The 23,281-nt window shown below is 41.0% G+C and overlaps 1 protein-coding gene and 1 long non-coding RNA gene across 5 annotated transcripts in view; one reads left to right on the top strand and one right to left on the bottom strand.

The window, feature by feature from the left end:
- Positions 1-428: 428 nt before the first annotated feature.
- On the bottom strand, positions 429-8,440 carry LOC136289220 (uncharacterized). Of its 2 annotated transcripts, none has more exons than XR_010720741.1 (3): positions 8,077-8,440; positions 6,778-6,892; positions 429-702 (listed from the first exon to the last, which is right to left on the bottom strand). It is a non-coding gene; the product is annotated as an uncharacterized lncRNA (long non-coding RNA). The 2 variants fall into 2 exon arrangements; XR_010720740.1 differs by lacking the exon at positions 6,778-6,892 and adding an exon at positions 973-1,180.
- Positions 7,632-23,281, top strand: part of GRM3 (glutamate metabotropic receptor 3) — a 101,446-nt gene continuing 85,796 nt past the window's right edge. For all 3 annotated transcript variants that reach the window (XM_066182768.1, XM_066182769.1, XM_066182770.1), the window contains exon 1: positions 7,632-8,281. The gene's annotated coding sequence lies outside the window, so the exon portion shown is untranslated. The remainder of the gene's footprint in view (positions 8,282-23,281) is intronic.

Here is a 23,281-nt window from a genome sequence, read left to right as displayed (position 1 = left end):
TTCTTTTCTTTTCTTTTCTTTTCTTTTCTTTTCTTTTCTTTTCTTTTCTTTTCTTTTCTTTTCTTTTCTTTTCTTTTCTTTTCTTTTCTTTTCTTTTCTTTTCTTTTCTTTTCTTTTCTTTCCTTCCCTTCCCTTCCCTTCCCTTCCCTTCCCTTCCCTTCCCTTCCCTTCCCTTCCCTTCCCTTCCCTTCCCTTCCCTTCCCTTCCCTTCCCTTCCCTTCCCTTCCCTTCCCTTCCCTTCCCTTCCCTTCCCTTCCCTTCCCTTCCCTTCCCTTCCCTTCCCTTCCCTTCCCTTCCCTTCCCTTCCCTTCCCTTCCCTTCCCTTCCCTTCCCTTCCCTTCCCTTCCCTTCCCTTCCCTTCCCTTCCCTTCCCTTCCCTTCCCTTCCCTTCCCTTCCCTTCCCTTCCCTTCCCTTCCCTTCCCTTTCTTTTTCTTCTTCTTCTTCTTCTTCTTCTTCTTCTTCTTCTTTTTCTTTTTCTTTTTCTTTTTCTTTTTCTTTTTCTTTTTCTTTTTCTTTTTCTTTTTCTTTTTCTTTTTCTTTTTCTTTTTTCTTCTTTTCTCCAGGATTAATACCAAGCAGTACTCTAATTACTGAGCATTTCCCATGATCAAGCTCAGCTTACAACAGCTTACACTCTTGTCAAAATCTGGTTGTTGAGACGGACTTTTCCATGTTGATTCTCTGCCTCTCTGCATAATTTCCTACAAAAAGATTTAGTCATTTGTGAGATTGAGTTTAAGAAAACCATAATGTTCTCCTAGTCAAATTCTAGGACCAGATAAAAACCAAGAGCTGGGAGCACAAACTTATTATAAGGTGAGCAACATCCATTGCTTCAAGGTATGCTGTAAACTATTCTGAAAGTGTAGAGCTCCTAAAGGTGAAAAATCAGCTACTATGAAGTCACTAACACTTTCGGGCTTTAATGCACGTCTTATCTGGTAAACAGAAAGCAAAATACCAGCCCTTACCTCAGAAGTGGAGTAAAAATTAAATGAAACAAAAAAGGTTTCAAAACACAAATGTTTTTCGGAAAAGAAATGGACCATTCTTCCTGTAACACAGAGGAAGATGAGTGCAGAGTATACAAAGTGCAAGGCAGAGTCACTGAGCAGTGCAGGGAAATCAAATTATTGACAAAACCCTGTTTCTTTAGGATGCTGAATGTGTCAGGATTTTCTGAAAGAGAAAAAAAGACAGTGTTAAACCAATTAAAGAGTGCATCCACATGCACAAGGGAGGTGAATTAAGATTCCACTATCAGTGTTAGTTCTCTTTGCTTTGCAAGTTCAAGTTATTCTCTTAACCACATTTACTGGTGTGCAGTTTAAATAGAACAAGCTGAAGAACAATATGCAGATCTCACAATTCAGCTGTATTTCTTGTCTCTTCTTAAATTAGAGAGGACAACAGCATTCTGGAGGGGAAAGAAAATTAAAAAAAAAAAGAAGAGGCACTCAATAAAAGGCTTTTAAACAGCTCAGATGCTATTTTTGTCAGCATCTGCTCAATTATATTTTATGCTACAAGCAGTTTTCCAAGGCTAGGTATGTTTTTCCTGTTGAAAAATGGTTTGTCTTTGTTAAAAGAAAGTCAGGATCCTTAGCTTTTGACTGATTTGTATTTCTTGCTTTTTTTTGTTCCAGTCTCATTTCCAGGAACTGCATTCCTTTTATTTCAGCTTTCTAATTCTGGACTTACTGTTCCTTGCAGGGGTGCTAGTAAAATTAAATGGTTGGGAAAAAGACAAAAAAAAACATAATAAAAACCAAAATGTCACCAACAAAAATCTAAGCCAAGATAAAATCTAGAATATCTTTCAGCTAAAAAATACAATAAACTTCCTGTTTATAAATTTATCCATTCAATTTTAACTAGTGGCAAAGCAGAATCTCAGCAGGGCATTTCGAAAGTAGTATATCCAGATGGATTCTCAGTATGAAAGAATTCTGAAATAAACTCACTGACATAATAAAAACAGGGTTTCCAGGCTTGCAAAGCAGTAGTGTAGGGACTGTGAGTAAATTTATTTCACAGGAGGCCTGTATCTCATGCTAATGGGAAAATGTAGATCTCTTAGGTTGCTCTGTATGTGGTAGGTCATAGATATGATGGGACTATAAAGGAAATGGATCTATGTGCCACAGCTCCTGACAGCACTGTGCTACATTTCTTGGCCCGTGCCCTAATTCAGAGTCACAAGTAATCCCTCCTAAGAGCCAGTCAATGCTTTAAGTGGTTCACTGTTTGACTATGTCACGTCACCCCCCAGGGGCAAGGCAAACCTGTCAATAATTCCTAAGCACCTTAAACAAAATATGTAAATGCAGTAATTCCTACAGAGAAGAGCTAGGGATGAAGGGAAAGTGTTTCACAGAGAAGAAATATTTGGGGATTTTCAGGGGGGAGGAAGAAGTAGTTTGAAGAAGCCAGACTGCTAGCAGCTCAGACACTAATAAAGAGAATAATAATGCACAAAAACATAAAGGTGACTTAAGTCAAAAGCAAAACATGTCAGAAATTCTGGTATCTGGTACTCAATTATTTGCACCATAAGAGAAAGAGATAACAGTCAGTATTCTGTAGAATGGGATCATCTGTTCATACAACTTTAAACATGGCAGAGATTGGAATGTGCCCTGTCCCCTGCACCTCCTGGGAAAGGCTAGAGCCTCCTCTCAGAAGACAAATAACATCTCCTATATCAGAGATATGAAGGGATGGAGTGAGAAGATGCAGAAGGGTGGCAGACCTTGGACCCATAGTCATGAGCTGGCAGAGATTTTAAGTGTCCTGCACATATCAGGCAGATCCTGTGTTATGTTTATCCCTGCACCTGCACAAATTGCAGCAGGGTTTTGGCTAGGGAAGGGCTGGAGGGTACAAGTGGAGTATGCACACTTGTATATCATGCAGGGACCTGGAGGGACCCTTGCTGCTCATGTATTTTATGAAGGAGCCCCATTTGGACAACATCTGGATGTCACGTGTGTCTCCAGCAGTATGTTGGGAAACCTGATTTCTGAGAAGGAAGCAAAGGTGGAAAGAGGGCAGCTGGTTCCCACAGTGAAGCCAGACCTTTTCGCCTCTTGTAGCTGATGAAGATGAACAACAGCTGCTGGGTTTTTTCCATGGAAAGAGGTCTCTTTGTGGAGAAGGAGCAAGGAGACCTTGGGGTTAACTGGAGACATGGCTAATAGGCATGAGCAGGCAGCCAGCTATCTAAAGAGTAAAAGAGGAGAAGGTGAAAAAGGCAGAGGGAGACTGAAGGAAGTGGGAAAATTCACTGGAGGAAAGGTGAGAAGAGACAGGTAAAGACATTGATGGTCATGGGAGACGGAGGCAGAAGGGAGGATGCTGCTACCTGTGCACAGACAGTGTGGAATGCAGCCTTTCTTCCATGTGCCAGATCATACCATATGAAGCACAGGTTTTTATTGTGTTGAGCCTTATAGTCAGAGTTGCCACTGTCCTTGGACATGAGAAAGGCTCAGAACGCCCCAAAAAAAGCCCAAGTATGTCATGGCATATTCTTCATGTTGGTACTGGGCCAGTATCCCTTCAGCCAGCTGAGAAAGACGTCACAGGACATCTGACAGGGAATAACAATATCACTGAAGGCCCAAGGGATGCCACATGAATCAGCCATAAGAGGATTGAATGTACATGAGGACTTTCTGCACCACGTGTATTGACCTAAAATCTCTTCAAAGCCACTTAACAATGAGAAAGGAAGACATTTTATTTTGATGATGAGCTTCATGATGAAGACCATCAGTGTTGTGTGTTAAGAGAAAAGGAAGAGCCTGTTTTAGTTATACTTTCTATGCCCTGCCCAGCTGAGGAAGTAGAGGTGTTTGTTGGGCACTGGTGTCCAGCCAGCAGCCACAGCAGTGCATAATTTTCCACAGCAATTCATGAGGCCCTGAAGTGTGACAGAGTGATACCCCTTACATTCCTCATCTCTGTGGATCTTCCCTAGGGATTACCATATTCCTTTGAAAGCCAAGTGCCGCTGCACTTGTTCCTTTGGAGTATGTCCATGTCCGTCACAATTGGCAGGCGGGAATGAGTCAGAGGGTGTGGGGTTTTGTAGATCCCTGCATCGACCATTATGAACTTTTTGCCTTTCTGTCTCAGGAGACAGAGACTGACATGGCTATAGTGTTGTGGAGACACATCTAGACGACTGTGACTACAACTATCCAAACAGGGTTTTGTATCCTGAGGCTGGCAGACTCCCAGGAGAACATGATATCACCTCTAGGTTCTTCTGATGTGTGCCCCAAACCACAGAGGTAAGCCAGGATTGGCCCCTGGGTGATGACCACAACTCTTAGCTCAGGCAAAGCCACAGAACAGGATCCTGCCCACTCACGTCACTTCCAGACGGGAAGCAGATGCAGAGCTGTTGGAAATCAGGTGGCAGGGAGCAATTTGCTAGAAAAAGCCCCATTGATCTATGGCCCTATTCCTGTCCATTTCTGTAAGGTCCCCAGGAAAGGAGGAAACACCATAAGCCTCATGAATTATTCAGACAGGCCAGGCCCAATCCATAGATCACTCACTGGCCATACAAGCACATTTGCAATTTTTCTAAAGCTTTGCTTTAGTCTTTAATCAGCAAATAACTTGAGTGTGTCCCAAAACAGATGCTTATAGCAAGTTTGGGAACCCTACAAAGTGTTTTGCTGGAACAGTATCTTCGTGTCAAATGTAAAATTGGAAAGTTCCCATGTGAACAGTCTTGAAGCTCATGCTAAAATTCTGTGTGAGGAAAAGACACGCATCTGTTTATTTGTGGTGATAAGCCTGTTAATTACATTCACGAATTTTATAAAAACAAATTCTTCAGCTCATCAAAGCTTTCTATGAACTCAATTTGGTGTTATGTGAGATCTCAATTTGAAAGGAATTGATCTTTTAACTAGATATAACTACTATCTCACTAATAGATAATTCACAGAGGCAAAATATTCCTATTTCAGAAAATTTAATGCTGCTTTACTGTCTTTATTTCACAGACAGAAAAAAATAAATAAATACATTTCATATTAAAACCCCTTCTTTGGATCCAGGTCATAGACATTGAGGGCTGTTGACTGTTTTCTCCAAGCTGTCCCCTGGCAGAAGTTACACAGCCTGATTTCTGTGTCTAACCATGGCTGCATCTACAATTAAGTGTAGCATGAGGTGCTCAATTTAGCCTGAAATGAATGATTTTCCAGTAGCACCCAAACACAGCTCAGCCCAGAGCTTCACTGAGATCTCTGTGTAGTCTTGCACTGTCACATTGTGTGTACCTGTCAGCCTGAACACCTGACTGGCTGAAAACACTGGCTCAGTACGTGGCTGCATCTTCAGAACACCCCACGAGGATGCACCACAAGCTATCCCAAAAGAGAATTGAGGCACAGTTGCATTCCCTACAAAAATAAACATGGTTTTCCAGAGTCATAAAGTGAAATGAGATCTCCAGAATCCTGCTTTAGAAAGACTGGGCTAGGTTACCTTATGGCTAAAATGAGACCCTGTTGTGCCAGGAGAACTTGCTGAGGAAGAACCCTGGAAGAAAGTGGGAATGAAACCCAAGTGGCTTTGTCCACATCTTGTTTGACTGTGCAGGTTTATTTTCGTGTTTCTCAGTAGCCATGAACCATGTGTAGATGGAAGTTGTAGCAGTGTTAGGGACTGATATCAGATGTTGCACAGCAGCAAAGCATGGAAAGGACGTAAGTCATCAGTACCACTGATGCTTTTTGAAGCACAGAACAAATGACTGGGTCACCTGCCTGGCTCTAAGTGACCTGCTGAAAATCAGACAGCACATCTCAGCTAAATTCAGCTTGGTGCCTGTAGAGGCCAATTTCATACACAGTGGGTTTTACATCCTACCCAATGAAAAAGTTACCTTCATACTCACTTTGAGGCATGATTGCTATGTAAAAAGCAATGCAGAATCAGATTCTTTTTTTCACTAGTCTTTACTGGCAACCAGCCTGCAGAACTGTGAAAAAACATGTATTCTGAACCTATTTGTCAAATTGTGCTATGATACGAAAGACATGAGACTGAATTCCCATTCATTCCAGTTTACCCTTATGTTACAGCAATGTCTCACGTAAATTTTGATCCAATTTAAAGCAGGGTAAACCTGAGAGAAACTGCTGTCTTTCATTTTGCTCTCTGCTTAACTTTAGTCCTTAATGAAACAGTTTAACATGCACATCTCAGCGAATGTCCTTGGCTTCTAAGAAAAAAACACAGAATTAGCCAAGTAGCTCAAATGTAATGATGGATCACAAAAGTAAACAGATATTAAATAACTAAACATAAAATATTACAAAGCAGAAGCAGATTATATTATTTTATTTTATTTCCTTCCCTTTTACTTTGGCTTAACTCCTCACTGGAACCATGGCTGCTGAAACATTAGTGGCCCCATGTGAGCTGCTGGATTGCAGCTCCTGACTGCAGCATCTCTTACCTTGCTTTAACTGAGCACTGGTGGGGAGCTACCTGGGCTTAAGCCCAAAGGTGGAGGGAAACATTCAGGGAGAAGTGGACAATGGGCTTCTCCCTGCTAAAGAATGAGAAATTCACAGTATCCCAACTGGACCTGCATGGAAAGGGAGGTATTGGTATTTTACAGACATCCTCTCTATACTGCCCCAAACTAGCAGGAAGCAGCTGCTCACTGTCCCCCATAGCAGAGGAAAAGCAATGAAGCCACATATAACACCAGCAATGCCCCATGCAGCATGGCTTAAACTCACCCACTCTGAAGTCAATGCATCCATCCTCACTGACTCTTACAGCTCGCTCCCCTCACTGGGTTTAATTATTTCTTTGGGACCACAACCTTCTGTTAACTCTCCAGCTGATGTAAACCTATGGTTTTCAAATATATACAAGCTAAAAAAATAGCTTTCTTCTTCCATTTGCATCCAGCTTTGCTGCACCCTGAAATGATCTTTTCTCAGTAACTATTCTTCTCTCTTCCCATAAAGGAGTTAGAATATAGAGAGATAATATAAAGACTATGGATAATACATATACATGTATTTGTATATACAAATGCATATGTGTATATACATATATTTGTGTGCATACATTGTTATATATTCTTTGTTTCTATTTGTCTATCTATCCATCTATCTATTTATCCATCCATCCACCCATCCATCCACCCATACATACATACAGACACACATACACAAATACACCCTTTTTCTAGATGTAGAGCAGAAGCAAATTGATGAAGCCAACTGGAAGCGAGAAGGCAGGAGGAGGGTGATACAACGCCCTGAACTGCCTCTGCTCTCCCGGCTGCTCTGTGCTCTCCCTGCCCGCTCCCGGCTTTTTGAGGATGCGACAAGTCGCAGTGCCGGGGCGCAGCATCCTCGGAGGAGCGTGTGCGCTCCCCCCGCCCCGGCCCCGTCCAATCAGGGCGCTGGGGGAGGGATGCTCGGGGCAGGGATGCAGGGTTGCCAGGCGACAGCAGCGTCCCCGTGTCCCGTCCCCCCCACACCCCTGTCCTCCCCCCGGGACCGGGCTGCGCTCTGCCCGCGCTGCCGGCGCAGTTAAACAGCCGCGGGGAGCCCCGCAGCATGGGGCTCGCCTCCTTCCCAGGGCTCCTGCCACAGCCCCGCTCCCGGCCGTGCCAGGAGCGATAGCCAGCACCAGAGTGCGAGCTAGGAGCGCTGTCAATGAATAAATGGTAGGGATAAGGCTCAGCCGGCCCCTCCGCGCAGCGCTGAGCGCCGGGGGAGGCGGTCTGCGAACGCCAGCCAGCTCCCACTCCCAGTCTTTGCAACTCTAGGTCGCCTCCTAATTTAAAGCTTTGCACCAATCCCCTTTGCCCGGAAAGGAGAGGAAATCTAGAAAGATGCCAGGCTGCGAAAAGGGACCCCAATTCACAGCGCCGGTCCCAGGCGCTGCCTGGCTAAGCAGAGCCAAAGTTGGTCAGAGGAACGGGAAGCTCCGAAGGAGAGGGGAAAAGAAGGGGATCATCGCTTGGTGATCACAACCTCTCCGTCCCGTTGTCCCCCTCTTCTCCTTCCCTCACAGCTTACCTCTGACCACTTAGGAGGCCTTGATGAGTTTCCATCGGGATCCGATCCAAGGTGGGGGGGAGAAAGGGTGATTGTTCCCAGAGGAAGCAGCCCACACAAGTTTGGGGGGTGAGACTCCCCGGTGGATGTTTAACGAGCGCATCGGGAGGCCCGCGATGCCCGGGGGCAGCTGGAGACCCTCACCAGGACCAATCCTCATTGCACGGTAAGAAGCTGGGCACTGCTATCCCGCATCCTGGTCCCTGCATCCCACATCCTCGTCTCTGCATCCTGCGTCTGGAATTCGCGCATCGCGGTCCTCACATCCCCGTATCCCGCACCTCAATCCTCTCATCCCACTCCTCTCATCCCACTCCTCGCATCCCACACCCTGCAGCCTGGATCCCTGCATCCCGGTCCCTGCAGCCCACTCCCGCCCCATTCTGCCCTCTGGACCAGACGCAGCCACTGCCCCGGGGGTTGCGGGTTGTGCAGCCAGGAAAAAGTTTAGAGCGGCGAATTGCGAAGAGATTTCCTGACAGGATTCGGGAGGCAGGACAAACGGAGAAAGGAGGACCAGGAGGGCAGCAAGAGCTTTTATACTTGCAGAGAAAGGGTAGGGTTCAGGGGCACCCCTGTAAGTCGACAGCTGCGGGGTGTGGGGAGGGACTGTGCAGAACGGAGCTGTGTCCAGATGTTGCCCAGAGGTTCGTGCTCCCACAGGCTTTGAGGGTGAAGAAACGAGACCTTAAGCTTGTCATCCTATGCCCTTCCTTAACCTGGGGTGGAAAGTGCCAAGCCAGCAGCTGGGAAAGCTATGCTGAGTGCCCAGCTTATCTCCCTGGATCTGCTGCTGGGAGAAAGGGGGAGAGAGAGGAACCTTAAAGAAATTGGAAGTGCTTTGCTCCTCTGGGAATATCTCCCCTGCAGGGACCTGGCTCGCTCCAGGATACTAAAATTGGATTATTTCAAAAAGGAAGGAGAGATTAGGAGGGATTATATAGCCATTGTAACTGTTCCTCATATATATATATATATCTGCCCACATATCTGTGTGTCCATGTGAGTACACAGCCAGCTGTGCAGGTGTGTGTTCTGGAGCTATCTGTGCCTGTGGATGAGCCTTGTCCATGTCCCTGTGTTTCTGGGTGTGCAGGTCTCTCTCTGTGCTTCTGTGTTTGCTTGGATGCATGTGGATGTTTTATATGCACAGATTCATAGGAATGTGTTTTTTATTCCTAGACAGTGTTTATCTAACCCTCTGTAGACCTAGAGGTGTGTGGGTACATACCTTCATCCGTGTGTGTGCCAGCCCACATATCTGTTGGGACACACATGTGGGTGTGTGAAAGTGTATCTCCATGCCCGTGTATAGGTAGGATCTGGGGGGGGGGGGGGGAGATTTGCATTTTGGGGGCTTTATGCCCCCACATTATCACAGTGTTTCAATCGATCATTTTATGTACACGTCCCTGTATTTCATCAATCTTGATAAAACTCAAGCAATTCATGAAAAACTAGGCAGGCATCTCACCAATACTGCATTGAACTGAACTAAGGATTTGCTGGTAGTTTGTGAGTTCTTTGGCTTCCTCTCAGTTTATGCCACCTGCTGAAGATCATTTTAGTTGTTTTTAGTTTGTTTGTTTTTTGTTTTTTTTTTTAATTAGTTAAATCAGCTTTACAAAATACTCATTTGGAAGACTGTGAAATAGAACAGCCTGGGACACAGGCTGTTTCAGCTATTACACCTATTTCAGCTTGCATAAGTATATGTCTCATGTTGATTAAATATTCATGAAAACAATTTGAAAATCACACAACCCACCTGATCAAATACATATTTGGGGAAAATTATGTTTTTCATTTTCTTGAAATGCACCTAAATCATGATGACTTCTTCTGCTGTTATTTATGTTGATAAATGTATTACAAGAAAAGGTAACGTTTCCAGTTATATTAGGAAAAGTTTCACATTGAGCTAATTTTATTCACCATTAGGTAATAGAAAAATTATACATCTGTAATGTTCATCCTTTGAGTGAAACCAGTAACAATTCATGCAAATCTATCTTAATGAACTGATAATTTGAAGAGAAATGCAAGTTAATTTTCCCCTACTAGAACATTTCATACTTTAATTTCTGTGAGTTTCTTCATTTGTGTATTTGTGTGCTTGTTTGGGGGTTGTTTTAAGAATAATGCTGTCCACTATCTTCAATAGCTCTAGAGCCCTCCATTATATATTAAACATAAAACACACTCCAAAATAGAAAATGTATTAGTTGCTTAACTGCTCTGTAACTTAAAGACAAGTAAAATTGCATTGGTATCAAGTACATTAAAACTAGACTTTCATCCTGGAGCCAAGATGCTTTTCTAATCATTGTTGATGTTTGCCTGGGTTACTTGTGTTGATGACCTACTTTTAAGTGTCTACAAATAAAGGAATAAAGTTTTTTTAGGCAAATGTTGACACCTTGTCTAGGAGTAAGATTCTAATTTTATCATTGAAAGACTGGATCTAAAGCAAGATGCAGGGGCAAGGTATCTTTCTGGATTCATATAATGTTTTTACAGTTAAATAAATGTGACAAAGCAAAGTACTAAATCAGACTGGAAAGCCAAAATAAAAGAAATACATTACAAACAATGCTATCATTCAGTTCAGTGGTCTGTGTTACGTAAGTGGAGCTGAATTTGGAAATGAAGGCAGTGTAGGGACATGTAGTGGCATTAAAGAAAGGACAATTTGGATGTTTTGTGTGAACACAACTTGCCCATGGCTGTGTCCTACAGAATATAAATGGAGCTGTGGCTCACAGAGTCCAGTATAGAATACTATAAGACATGAAAGACCTGGTTCTAATGTTGCTTATGCTGGGGTAAAATTGCAATTTTACCTTTAAAGCCAGTGGGTTAAATTCTCTGTTTGCCTACAAGGATTCAGGTGGCTCACATGAGGTGTGCACCCACCGAAAGTCTGGTTTAGCAGTGCACTTTGAGAATCCAGCCTCAAGATTTCACAGGGTGTAAGATCCTGTCTATGAGACAGCTGGATTTGCCAACAGCATCCTATTGATGGGACTTCATTCTCTGATCAGTTTTTGAAAGCTGTCTCCAAAGTCCTATGAAATTTGATCAGGATTGTTGCAATTGTTTGTTCCAACTTGTTGTACTATAGTTATTGATCAGTTAGCATGAATTTTTGTCATTGGTAAAGTCACTTCCAGGATGTCATAGAACACCACCAAGATGTTTGACACTCTCCAGGATCAGACAGCATTACTGTCCATGTGGAAATGTGTTTAACTGTGGCAAGGTACACAAGCTTTTGTGAGGATGGTGTAATATTGACTCTTGGGGCATTTTTTTGCTTATTGGTATAAAACTGAGAGCTGGTTTAAAGCTTAATGAAGAACTTAGTCCAGGTCAGAGAGTTAGAGAGAAGATTGCGCTCTCCTAGTCTGGAGAACAAATCTGTGCTTTAATCCCTGAGTGGGTTGCATTTGCAATGGAGGGGTATCCACAGCCAACAAAACAGGGTGACCAGGGAGAGAATCAGCCACCCTGCCCCTACAGCCAGCCCTCAATGTCCAGAGAAAAACTGTGGTGGACCTGCGGTCCAAAGGTGGCAGGAAAGGAGGGCAGTACCCTTCAGTTGTATCATCCTCCTAAGTCTCCGCGTGTGACTGTTTCTTGCTATGAATTTAGCAAGATAACTTTCACTCTGATCATCCAGCCTAAACTGGCAGAAAAAAAACCTGGAACTTATTTCATTTTATGAAAATAAAGATTGACTGAAAATCCGGAGTTTCTTTTAGCAGTAGCAGTAAAATGACGACCAAAAAAAAAAAAAAAAAAAAAAAAAAAAAAAAAAAAAAAAAAAAAAAAATCCTCCAAGGCACAATGATGCCTGGGAATAGCCTCAATGCAATTGTGAGGTATTTGCACTGATTTCCACTGGGACAAAACCACAGTTCATTGTTAGGAGTGCTCTAACTATTGCAGATTAGTGCAATTTCTTCAGGTTTCTTTCTTCAGATAAGCCCAGAATACCCTGTGTGATCTCAAAGGATTTACTGGCTTACCTATTGTCTTAAGAGGTTTTCAGACATTTATTTCAGGGATGTGTAGATTTTCAAAAATACTGAAAGAAATATACTGCCTTGTATCCAGCTGCCTTCCAAGAGTCAGGCAACAAATTTTCATGGGGGATAAATCACTGTGAACCTATCAAAGTCAAAAAGAAGACAAGTTACAAGAGCTATAGCATGTTATACAAAAAAAATAGGCTGTAGAATTTTATTGTTTTTATCTGATATTGGTCCTCTCAAATATAAAATGATATAGTTGGAACAATTATCATGCTTGTTTTCATGGCTATGCTGAGATTATGGGAGTATTCACGTAGTCAGCAACGCTTGTGTAGGAACACATGGGCTCCTCATGTAAATCAACAGGCTTTCCCAAAAATGTAAGAATCAGGTAAGCAGCTTTTCCAAACTGTCTAAGACCCAACATATCCACATGAAAAAGCATGTCCTCAACCGCAGTTACTGAGGCAGACTTCCTTCAGAACACTTCAAAGTCTGCCAGGGGACTTGAACTTGATAGTACTGGTGACCCTGACCTTCAAAGTCACTTTCCCAGTGCATCCAAAGGGATACAGCATGATCACCAAGTACATAAACTAGATCAAATATGCATCAAGAAAGGAGTGTAGAGATGGAAACACTGATAAACTTTTCATGGATGAAATGGGAATTTGGACTTTTGGTAGATGCTGTCAGACCTTGAAATTCTCCACTAGAAAAGTGAATAGAGAAGGGAGAAAAAGTTGTGAAAACAAAAAAAGATTGAGGAAAATGTCTCTGTACAAGACAAAATGGGGAAAATAAAGATAAGAAAATTGCTTGATAGAAAAGGAAAAAAATATCAGTGGAGATACTCAAATGACTATTCAAGCTGAAGAAAAGTAAATTAAATGATAAGCCAGTTGTGGGAAGAGGAGATTTTAAGGCAGATGAAGGTGGAGAAGTCAATGAAGTCACTGTCAGATTCCAGAGGAAAATCAAGCAAGTCTACATGAGAGAAATAAGTCAAAAGCTAAGTGGGCGACCACAAAGTCAGCAAATTCATAGGACAGAATTTTATTAGGAGAAATTAAGGGATAATGGGTTTTTTGTGTGAAGGATGAACATGTTAGTTTAGAGCACCCTTTAAGGAACAGAGTACCTGAAAGAAGGGGTGCTGAATAGGAGAGGTAGACTATGCCAGTGAGAAGAAACAAAAAGTGCTCTTGGGAAAAAGAGAAGTGCTTGAGGAGAGAACAAAGGGAAGAATAAAATAAGGAAGTAAAATGAAAGGATTTGGACTGGCATGACATCAGAGGAAAAGCACTAACAAAGACTGGAAGAGGGGATTGACAAAAAAAAAAAAAAAAAAGAAAGAAAGAAAGGAGTATCAAAGACTGTGGGAGGTATAGAAAAGTCACCTCCCACTGGTACAGGGGAGGAGCTGAGGCCTGGGCTTGCCAGGAGGAAAGAGCTTAAGGGAACATGAAAACTGAGAAAAATCTTTGTCTAGAACATGACATGCTGGTGGAAGACAGAGAGAAGAGATAATATGCAGTGTAGAGTAGAGACTGACAGCACCCTCAGCTGAGAAATACCATAAAACTTATGCATAGGCTTCCACTCCCATGAAAAGCTCCACTGATGAGCCCACACAGAAACCAGGGACAATTTTTGTGTTACCTAAGTTCTGCATCTGGAGAAGGGACACACAACTACATACCTCCATGATCTGGGGCTCTGCAAAGCCTCAGCCTCTGTGGGTTGTGGTGGCTGGTCCTCCAAAGGACACTTTGTTGAGCTGACAGAGATCCTGTCCTGTGCTCTGTGAAGGAGGATGCTACAGACAATTCACAGAGTAGTGGGATTCTTATCTGGAATGAGCCCTGCAGAGAAGCTGGCTGAGATAAGTGGGCAACAAGGGGCTGTCTGATTATACTGAGAGATACTAAACCTCTTCCAGCAAAATTAATCTGTCAAATGCCAAATCTAATGCTAAAGGGACATCAGTGTCTTGCAATGGGCTTTGAACACTGGGTGGTCAAACTGATGCTGAGGTGTACTATGGGGCACCATTGGAAAAGGGTTTGAAAATCTCACAAAATATTGTTTCACACCTAAATTCCTAAAATTTATCCCTAAATATATTCCTAAATTTTTTAGCCCTAAAAGTTCCTAAATATTGTTTCATCAGTGGTGTGACTCCCTGCTCCACAGACATGTAACAGCAGGGCTGGTACAGAAATTGTCTCTGTTATAGGAATACAAGTTAAATACACTCCTCCTTCCTGGTGAGGAAAGGAACCCTATGGGAAACCAGTCTAGGATTCTCTGAGAGGCTCCTAAACCAGTATTGACCTTGTTGACCTTGAGCAGTTAAAAGTACAGCTCACTACATGAGGATGGTTGTCTATTTTCCATAATGTAGCTGCGATTAAGTCTCCTTAGATCCCAAACTGTCCCCAGCTTGAATGTGCCAGACCTCCACAATGGGATACCTGCAGCTGTGCTTGAGGGAACACTTCTACATGTATGTTTTGCTAGAGGTTTTTGGCTGAGGTAGTTCTGGATCCAGTACTTACTGCCTAGCAATTTCTGTATTGCTTTTTAACCATTACATATTATATTGTTATTACCAATTTAATTCACATTGGTTGCGACATATAGTGAAGAAATTATCAGTAAAGCATGAGAAGACATGTTCTGCTGGTGTTTAAAAATATTACATTAGTAATGCTTGGCAGAAATTGGCTGCCCTACTGTTAGACTCACATAGTAAGAAATGTGATAAAAATCAAGAAGCAAATTTTGGGGAGGTTTCCAGAGCTCATAGAATGATTGATTTTTTCCCCTTCCATTTATCTGTGTTTTCACGACAATAGAAAGCAGATAAATAGACAAAAGGATGGAGGAAAAAAAAAGATAAACATATTGTGCAGTAACACATGTAGGGTTTAGAGCTGAGGTATTAAAAGAGTATGCATGGGTCAGCTCATGTGGCAAAGAAATGCCAAAAATTCTTTTTCTCTGCATAGCCATTTAAAATTGATATTTTTATGCAAAAATATAATTGGTTTTGCCATTACAAATCAGTTTCCTTATAATTTTTTGTGAGATTTTGTGTGTATTTGATTGTTGAGTGTCACCAGTCAAGAATATGACTATGGATTTCTTTGCTTTTTATCACAGATTTTTAATGACATTTTTACAAACCTTTAGTCAGTTAGAAAGACACTTTCACTGTGTCAACTGAAACTGCAATTGGTTCTGTTGTAAAATTTCCAGATGTTTCTGTAATATGACAAATTAAATTGTTTGATTTTACCTTGTAACAGATGGATTTTAGCAGTTTTTAACTCTGCCTTGCATAAAGCAGGGGAGAAAAACACCCACACGGGGCATCAGTGTAGTAATGTTGGATTAAACTTTGGAAAAATTTTGTGGAAAGGATACCTTACAACACCAAATAGATGTTACAGTGCCTTATTTGCATAGAGACTATTAAGTTTCTTGTTTTCCTTATTATGAAATAGTTGTCTATAAAATAATATTTTACTAGAAAATTTGCAAAGTTTATAGGAATCTCCTTAGATATTTTCCAAACACTGTAAGAACACACTAAAGTATACTTGTTAAATCTATCTTGCAAGCATTTCATTGTATTCCCTCTGGATCTCTTAATTGTGCTGCTCATCTTGTTCCTTGCAGCCACCATGGCTTTAGAAGAGCCCTGACAACACCAGAGATCAGCAGACAATGCATTTTACTAAACAGGTGCAAGCTCATCCTACACTGACTGATGATGAGGTTGAATTATCAGGCAAGTCTTTGCTCTCAGAAGTTGAGAAAAAGGAGAGGAATTGTGTGGAAATGGTAGACCAGCACCCAAGTCTGTTTTAGCCAAATACTCCTAAAATATCCAGCCCAAGCTTCTTTACCACACCATTATTACAATTTGCATTTACCTAAAAAAAAAAAAAAAAAAAAAGAAAAAAAAAAAAAAGCATTTACTTCATAATCAAGAAAAGAAATAAACTGTCTACTTCAGGTCTTTAAAGCAGAACAAACCCCACTGCTGTTCCAACAAAAGCAACATGCAGCCCGTGTCTTTTTCATCCATTCACTTGTCATTGTAGCTGTCATAAGGTGCATTTACATATGGCCAATCCCACAGCTGATTCACTAAGATGATTTTATGGGTGAAAAGGGAACATGACTTAGTGTAGTTACTCCAGGAATACAAATAAAATCATATAACTTTCAGAGAATAATAGATTTCTTTTCTGAAGTGGACTTTAAATCTCTAAGAAGAGAATAGCTCTGCTTAAAGCAATCTTTTTTTCTTCACTCAGAAGTGATCTCCGATTAATTGTGCAGTTTAGCTGAACTTTGCTTTCCTTGGTATCCTAGGAGAAAAGCTCTGACAGACTGGGAATTTTAACTTGTTTGTAATGTAAACTCAGTATACTGGTGGTGATTTTTCAACACTCCAGAAACTGCTTGGGAGGAAAAAGAAATAAATAAAAAGGCTTTGATCCTCTGAGCAAACAAAGAGGGGAGAAGGAGGTTAAAAGAACCATCATTTGTTAAAGGCAGAGAAGGAAAATGTGGGAAAGGTGTTTCTATTTTAACATTTTCAGAGGCTGAAAGACTCTTGGAAATATCAGACACTTCAACAGCATTAGAAGCTTCTGATGAATAAGGTTTGATGCTTTATTTTTATTGTGTCATTGACATTTCTGAGATTTCTAAGGATTATGAAATTCTCAATAATATCAGTCATCTAAACAAGACTTTTTCCCCAGAAGCAGATATCCAGGACAAAGCTTAGTGATTAATGCTAATACCTTGAGTACCAAGCTCAGATAAACATATTCCCAGTGGCATTATTCAGTATGAAGAAAGGACAAGTTTAGTCTGGAAGTAACACCTGGGAGCAGAGATTTAATTTGTATATCAGGTTTTTGGCCAAAGGGTGGAATGCAAACTGAAGCTTGCAGTAGCAAGGAGGGGGGTGACCCAGTCATGCCTTGTTGGCTGCTTATCTCTGAGAGATGATTCCACTCCCTAAAATGTTGGTATTTTGGCCAGTAGGTAAGATGAAGTCAAGTCTTACATTACTTCTACTTATCTGCCTGTCTAGTCCACATTTTTTTAAGAAAGGAAGCAGACAAATAGTTCCATTTAGACCTAACTACCTTAAATCAATGTCCAGGGAATGGCTGCAGAGTAATAGGGTTTCTTAGTCCCTGTGATTTCCTGGCGAGGGCACAAGGTTCCAATTAGAACTTATCCTGAGAGAGTGCAGTGTCCATTAGGGTAGGAATGGATGGAAATAAGCCCTTTTCATGTAAGATTCTTCATTTTCAAAGGTTGTACACAACGTTCCCTTTGCCTGAACGCAGCATTTGTAGTTCCACAGATAATGACACTAATAAGGATCTCATCTGATCCATCTCCCCCTCCAAAGATGGCATAAATTGTCTTTAAGTCTTTTTTTAAACTGAGACTTGTTGAATGATTTCCTTAAAATCTGAAAGGATAGACATTTCACAGCCTCCTGCAAAAGCGTATGTCTTGAGTGGTTCACTGTTCTTATGGACAGAAGGTCTCCAAAAGTTTAACTAAATCCCACTTTTTGCAACCAAGCCTATCACTCTTATCCTCTCTACTATGGAAATTTGAAGCAATTCAGTATTTTTTTTTTCATTCCAGCCTTTTATATTGCAAAAGGATTAGATTTTGACTATTTAATGTTCATTTAGGTAATGCTCCCCTCAGTCATCTCCTCCTGACTCAGGGAAACAACTGGTTTTCTTTTGCCATTTGCTTTTTTAAGTAGCTTGTTTTTTGTGCTGTTTTCCTTTTGCCTTCTCCAGTAGCTTGTCTGGACCCATACCCAAAAGATGAGTACAGACAATGAAAGGCTTGGCTTCCCATGTCTTGAATACAATATTTCTCAAAGAAATCCTTTGTACCATTTCTTTCTTCTGTTCTCCAAACCTCACTCCAACCAGAATTTTGCCCAAAGAACCCTCAGAACCTGCACAGAACCATAGTGAAGTCCTTGTCCTGTCACGTTTCAATTTGCTCTATTTTTTCTTGGCTGCTTGTGGTCATTCCGAGTTTGCAACCACATCCACCTCCAACCAAGTAATTGTCAGCTCTCACATCCACATTAATATTTCAGAAGAAAAAAAATTTAAGGCAGTTTGAACAACCTGTCTGGTTGCTCTTTCTCTGAAGGGTCTATGTGGGCCATGGCTTCTCTTGTTTCAGTCATTGCTTAGGAGAGGGGATGCTTGGCTGCTGCACTGTCTGCCATGTCTCATGTGCAGGAGCCTTCATAGAGGGGAAGCCTGCAGACCAATTCCAAGCCTAAGATGTGCTGGTGGATGTTGCAGAGCTGAGTGATGGATATAGATATGTGATGGGTACTCCTTTGGGTATTCCAGCTGCAGGCCCATGGAAAGGCAGGAGCTGCTCGTGCTTTCAGGCTCGTAATCACAGGGTCAGGAGGTCTCCAACGAGATGTCTGATTCTGTTGCTGGCAAACCCACAGAGAGTTCATCTACGTTAGGCCTGATGAATGTGGCATTAGGCAAGAATCCAGAACTCCACGACTCCTAGACACACTTTGTGCCTCACTTATTTAACTTTTCCCTGGCCAGTCCAGAATATTTCCCAAAATGTCCAGCACACGGATAATGTCAGAGAGGTCCTAATGAAGCTGCCACAGGTACTTGCCCCAAAGGCTCCTCAGAGAACCCTTTACATCTGTTAGGTTCATGCAAAACAAGGCATTAGTTACTGCTAAAAAAAGAAGAAAAAAAAACTCAGGAAGGAAAAAAACCCAAAAAGCTTGTGTATCTGTAGTAATTCATGGAGCACCTTAATATTGCAAAAAAAATGTTCCCTCTAGCCTTCAAATTAACCAACATGCTGTTTTAATATATCTCAGTGAACTAAAACACATCCAGTCCAACTCACTTTTTCATGACCATTAACTTCCAAGCCTTAAATTCCCCCTGAACAGGTAAGCAGCTGCTTTGAAGATTTAACTGGCCCAATTCTACCAGACCACAAGGCACCATTATGTATGAGACAAGTCCCTTTTCTCTGTCTAACTTGGTCACATTGGGACAGCTAAATAATCACTCCTCGGATGCACTGTGTGAAAGGGAAGATTAGTGAGAGAGAAATTTGTTACAGTCTGGGATAGGGAGACACAGAGAAGCATATTCAGGCAACTCACGGATGAAGGCTGATGATTTTTTCTCTCTCCTTGTAGTACAGGCAGCCCCAAATACTCATCTGATGTGTTGGCTCTTGAACCTAGACCACACTGAATAAATCAAGTACCTGAGATACACTGTCTGATCACGGTCAGCAGGGCCTGGCATTGCAATGCCACTTATTGAGTGGTCAACAGTGAGTTCCCAAGGCCTTAAAAAACAGTCTCCAGGTAGATGCATCTCTATTTATATGACAGGACTTATCTCAGTAGTATTTTAGAGTGCTGTAATTTTTTTGCAACACTTTGTTTAAAGCACCAATAGGTACTCTAGCATGTCCCATTTTTTGTCCATTCCCATTTATGAGATGGTTTCCATGCCAATGATTGCAATTAAATACTAATATAAGTAGTTTTCAAAACTAAAAGCACATTTGGAATGATCCATGTTTATCTTTAGAGAATAAGAGCTGCAAAGATGAATGGATTGAGAGGGATTAAACACAAGGCTAATTGTTCATAACGCAACCTAAGACCAATTATGTGTGCTAATCCATTCAATATTTTTTCTAGCTATTTCCATTATCATCCATGCCAAAAATATTTTGCATGTATTAATTCACCTTTGTCTATTTATTAATTAAAAAAACTCACTTGAAATACAGGTCTTGCATCCAATAGTCCTTTCTCAAGGAAAACTTCCATGATAGCAGTAGCAGAAGGACTTCAATATGTGACTGGAACTCTCTGTACTGCTCTTCTCCTAAAATAAAATGTAAATTCTTTCAATAACATTCATGTGAGTGCATTCTCTATCTGTATCGATTCCAGATACTCTCTGTATTTAATTAAGACATATTTTTTCTGCAAAATTACGCATAATTCTATGCAGTGTTCAATGAAAGTGGTCCAGACTGTACCTGACCAAAAGAATTGATCTAAAATTTATTGCTGATTGCTGACTATTATTATGTATTCGTTTTTTACATTATTTTGATGTGTAATTGACTATCTGTTTGCCAGATAGGTAGACAGAGAGTTATTCATAGCTAACTTGATTATCGTGTCTTCCAAGTTCCAAAAAGTAATTTTTTTTTTGTCAGCTGCATATTAATATTGTCAGATTCTGGTTTCCAAAATAATCCTTGGAAGAGAACAGACTTATCATAAAATTATTCACAAAGATGTTACCAGAAATAAGGGAAATGAGCCACAGACCAGGTAGCAGTGTAACAGGAATAGGTTTAAGGCTATGGAAGCTCAGAAGCTGAGCATGACTCAACACCATGGTATCATAATGCTGTGTAAAAAGGAAAATTTCTATCAGGATTAATAAACAGGAATATTGTCTTCAAGATATGGAATGTAAACATTAATCTCTAGTCAATACTAGTAGGGCCACTTTCAGAGTATGTTGCCCAGTTTTGAGAATTATACTTTAAGAAAGACTATAAATCTCTTGGAGTACACAGAATATCAACATGGAGAATTGTGTGGAACAAATAGATTTGTCACAGGTGAGTAAAAGGCTTAAACTGTCACACAGAAGACTAGACCTCAGGAAAAGCTTTTAATTGTAAGCAACGGGAAAGACAGAATAAACTGCTGGGAAATTGAAGAGGTTCCTTTCACCAAAGTGTCTGGAAAAAAGTCACCCAAGCCATGAGTTAGATAAGACAGTAATAAAATTGATCTTGCTTTAGGTAATACCAAAGGAAGATCAAGATCAAGACCTTTTGGGGTCCCTTCTAACCCTCTTCTTGTCTCGGTGACCTGAGCATAATTCAGGGCTCCTGTCCCAGATTTGTGTTTTACAAACATCTCATGGTGAGGTGCAGCAGAGGCAGTCAGAGCAGTGAGCATCACACTCCTCTAGGGGAAGAGAGGAGGAAATGGACAAATTGCAAGAGCAAACAAAGTTGTCCTTCAAGAGAGGCACGCCCTGCCATGCAGGGACAAATCATGTACATATACAGGGCAAGAATGCATCACAAGTCTCTGCTTAGTTCACATGCAGACCCCTTATGAGTGACTTCAGTAAAGACAGTCACAACATGTAAAGAGCAGTCTCCCCTCTTACTGTAGGGGCTGTGCAGAAGTCCTTGTGTGTCTGCAAAACCAAGCATTAAATGAGTTCTAATATTAGGAAAAGAGAGGAACAAGGAAGGAAGAAGCAGCCTGACTTGTGCTGTCAAACTTTAAAGTCTACTCTGCGTGTTCACAGGCTTTGATACCCTCATGTGTAGGCAGCACGCTATATAAGGTTATAAACTTATGTATGTTTTTGGAATATTTGCATAAGGAAATGAATGCAGTAAATCTGTTGACGTCGTCAATGCAGAACTACCGTAACTCTAAAGCTTTCTGCACTGCAGTGATGATTATGAAACTAGTAGGTAGTTTATGTTATTAACTCAAGGCGTCATCTTTAATAAATACTCATAAAACACATTGGCAAAAGCATAAACTGCAGGAACACGAGTAGGAAATTTGTGACATTCTCTCTATCATAGATAAATTGCTAACACTGCTGTTCAGTAATTATTTAATCAAAAGCATACTTAGGAAAAATATGAAATAACAGAGATTTCAGTTTTTAGACTAAGAGTCCTATCCTCATGTTAATTACTGATGCAGGGTTATAGTATATTTTAATAAAAGTGTGAGATGGTATTGAAATTCAAATAACTCCTTTGAGGCTTTATGGGTCATATAAACGCAAAGAAATTCAGAAAGAAAAATTTTTCCAAATTAATAATTCTTTCTTAAAGAGTGATAAAGAATTAAATGTTGTCTTCTAAAAGGACATTATGTTTTGTCATGAGTTTGTGAAAAAATATTCATGTCATGGATAAGAAAGATATTTCATGTAAATTACACTCTTTGCTTTCTATCCTGAAGATTTTCTTTCATTCAAAAGATACTGTATCTTTCATCGTTCAAGGCCTCTCTGCACTGACCCCGGAGAATACTGAAACATTCCTTTTATCTGCCCTAAATCAGGTGAACAGTAAAAAGATATTGATTTTTCATACAGTATAAATAGTTCACGAATGTATAAAAATTTAATTCAGGATTCAGTGGGTCAAATACTAGATTGTGATAAATTAGCAACAAACAGTGGAGCTGGCCTATGTTACAGCAACTGGCAGTGCTGTTCAATTTGTCAGGACTGCTGCACTTCCATCATTTAATAGCTTCAAGAGATAACAACAACTGCAGTTTTGGGTTTTCAATTCAGCCTCTTCCTTCCCTTACTCTTACTCCAGCAGTAGAGAGGACTTTGCAGCAAAATCTTTGTGCTGTAACAAAACATCTGACTTGCCCCTCTCTTTGAGAGTGGCTGCTGCACTCTGAGCTTGGCCATCACCAGTAAGAAGCTGCTGAGGAGCTGATGGCATGAGAACATGAGTCATGAACGTGTCCCAATCCCCCAACTAGTGTAAATCAGTGTAACTGCACTGTTACAAGCTCCAAGGACAGAGATAGCTTGTAAATACAGGAAATACAGGGGGTGTGCAATGTAAATAAAGCCAGAAGAGACAATTCAATCTATCTGGCCCAAGGCAGACTCAGTATTATTGTGTCACTTCTGGAGAAAGGTTACTTCTTGAAATCTTGTGATGGTAAAGACTCCACAGCTCTCCCAAACAGCATGTCCCTGTGCCTCAGTACCTTTATGATGAGAACATTTTCCCCTAGTGTCTAGCCCAAAATTTATTTTTACGGTTTAAGTTCATTTCTGCTTTAGCTAATGACACCAAAGTTCTTTCTTCCCAATTAATTTCTCACCCCCTGAGCTTGATGCTGCTTTGCTTACAATCTGGCCACAACTGATGAACCAGAGACTGCTGATTGGATTTGGAAAACTGTGAGTCTCAGGCCAGCGTATCTATCTATGCCTTCTCTAGTAGTC

This window comes from Chamaea fasciata, unplaced genomic scaffold, assembly GCF_029207755.1.
Source record: "Chamaea fasciata isolate MVZ Bird 193981 ecotype frontalis unplaced genomic scaffold, bChaFas1.0.hap1 SCAF_5, whole genome shotgun sequence".
Classification (NCBI taxonomy): Eukaryota; Metazoa; Chordata; class Aves; order Passeriformes; family Sylviidae; genus Chamaea; species Chamaea fasciata.
The sequence above is the reverse complement of the archived record's forward strand: the minus strand, read 5'-3'. Positions and strand labels throughout refer to the sequence as shown.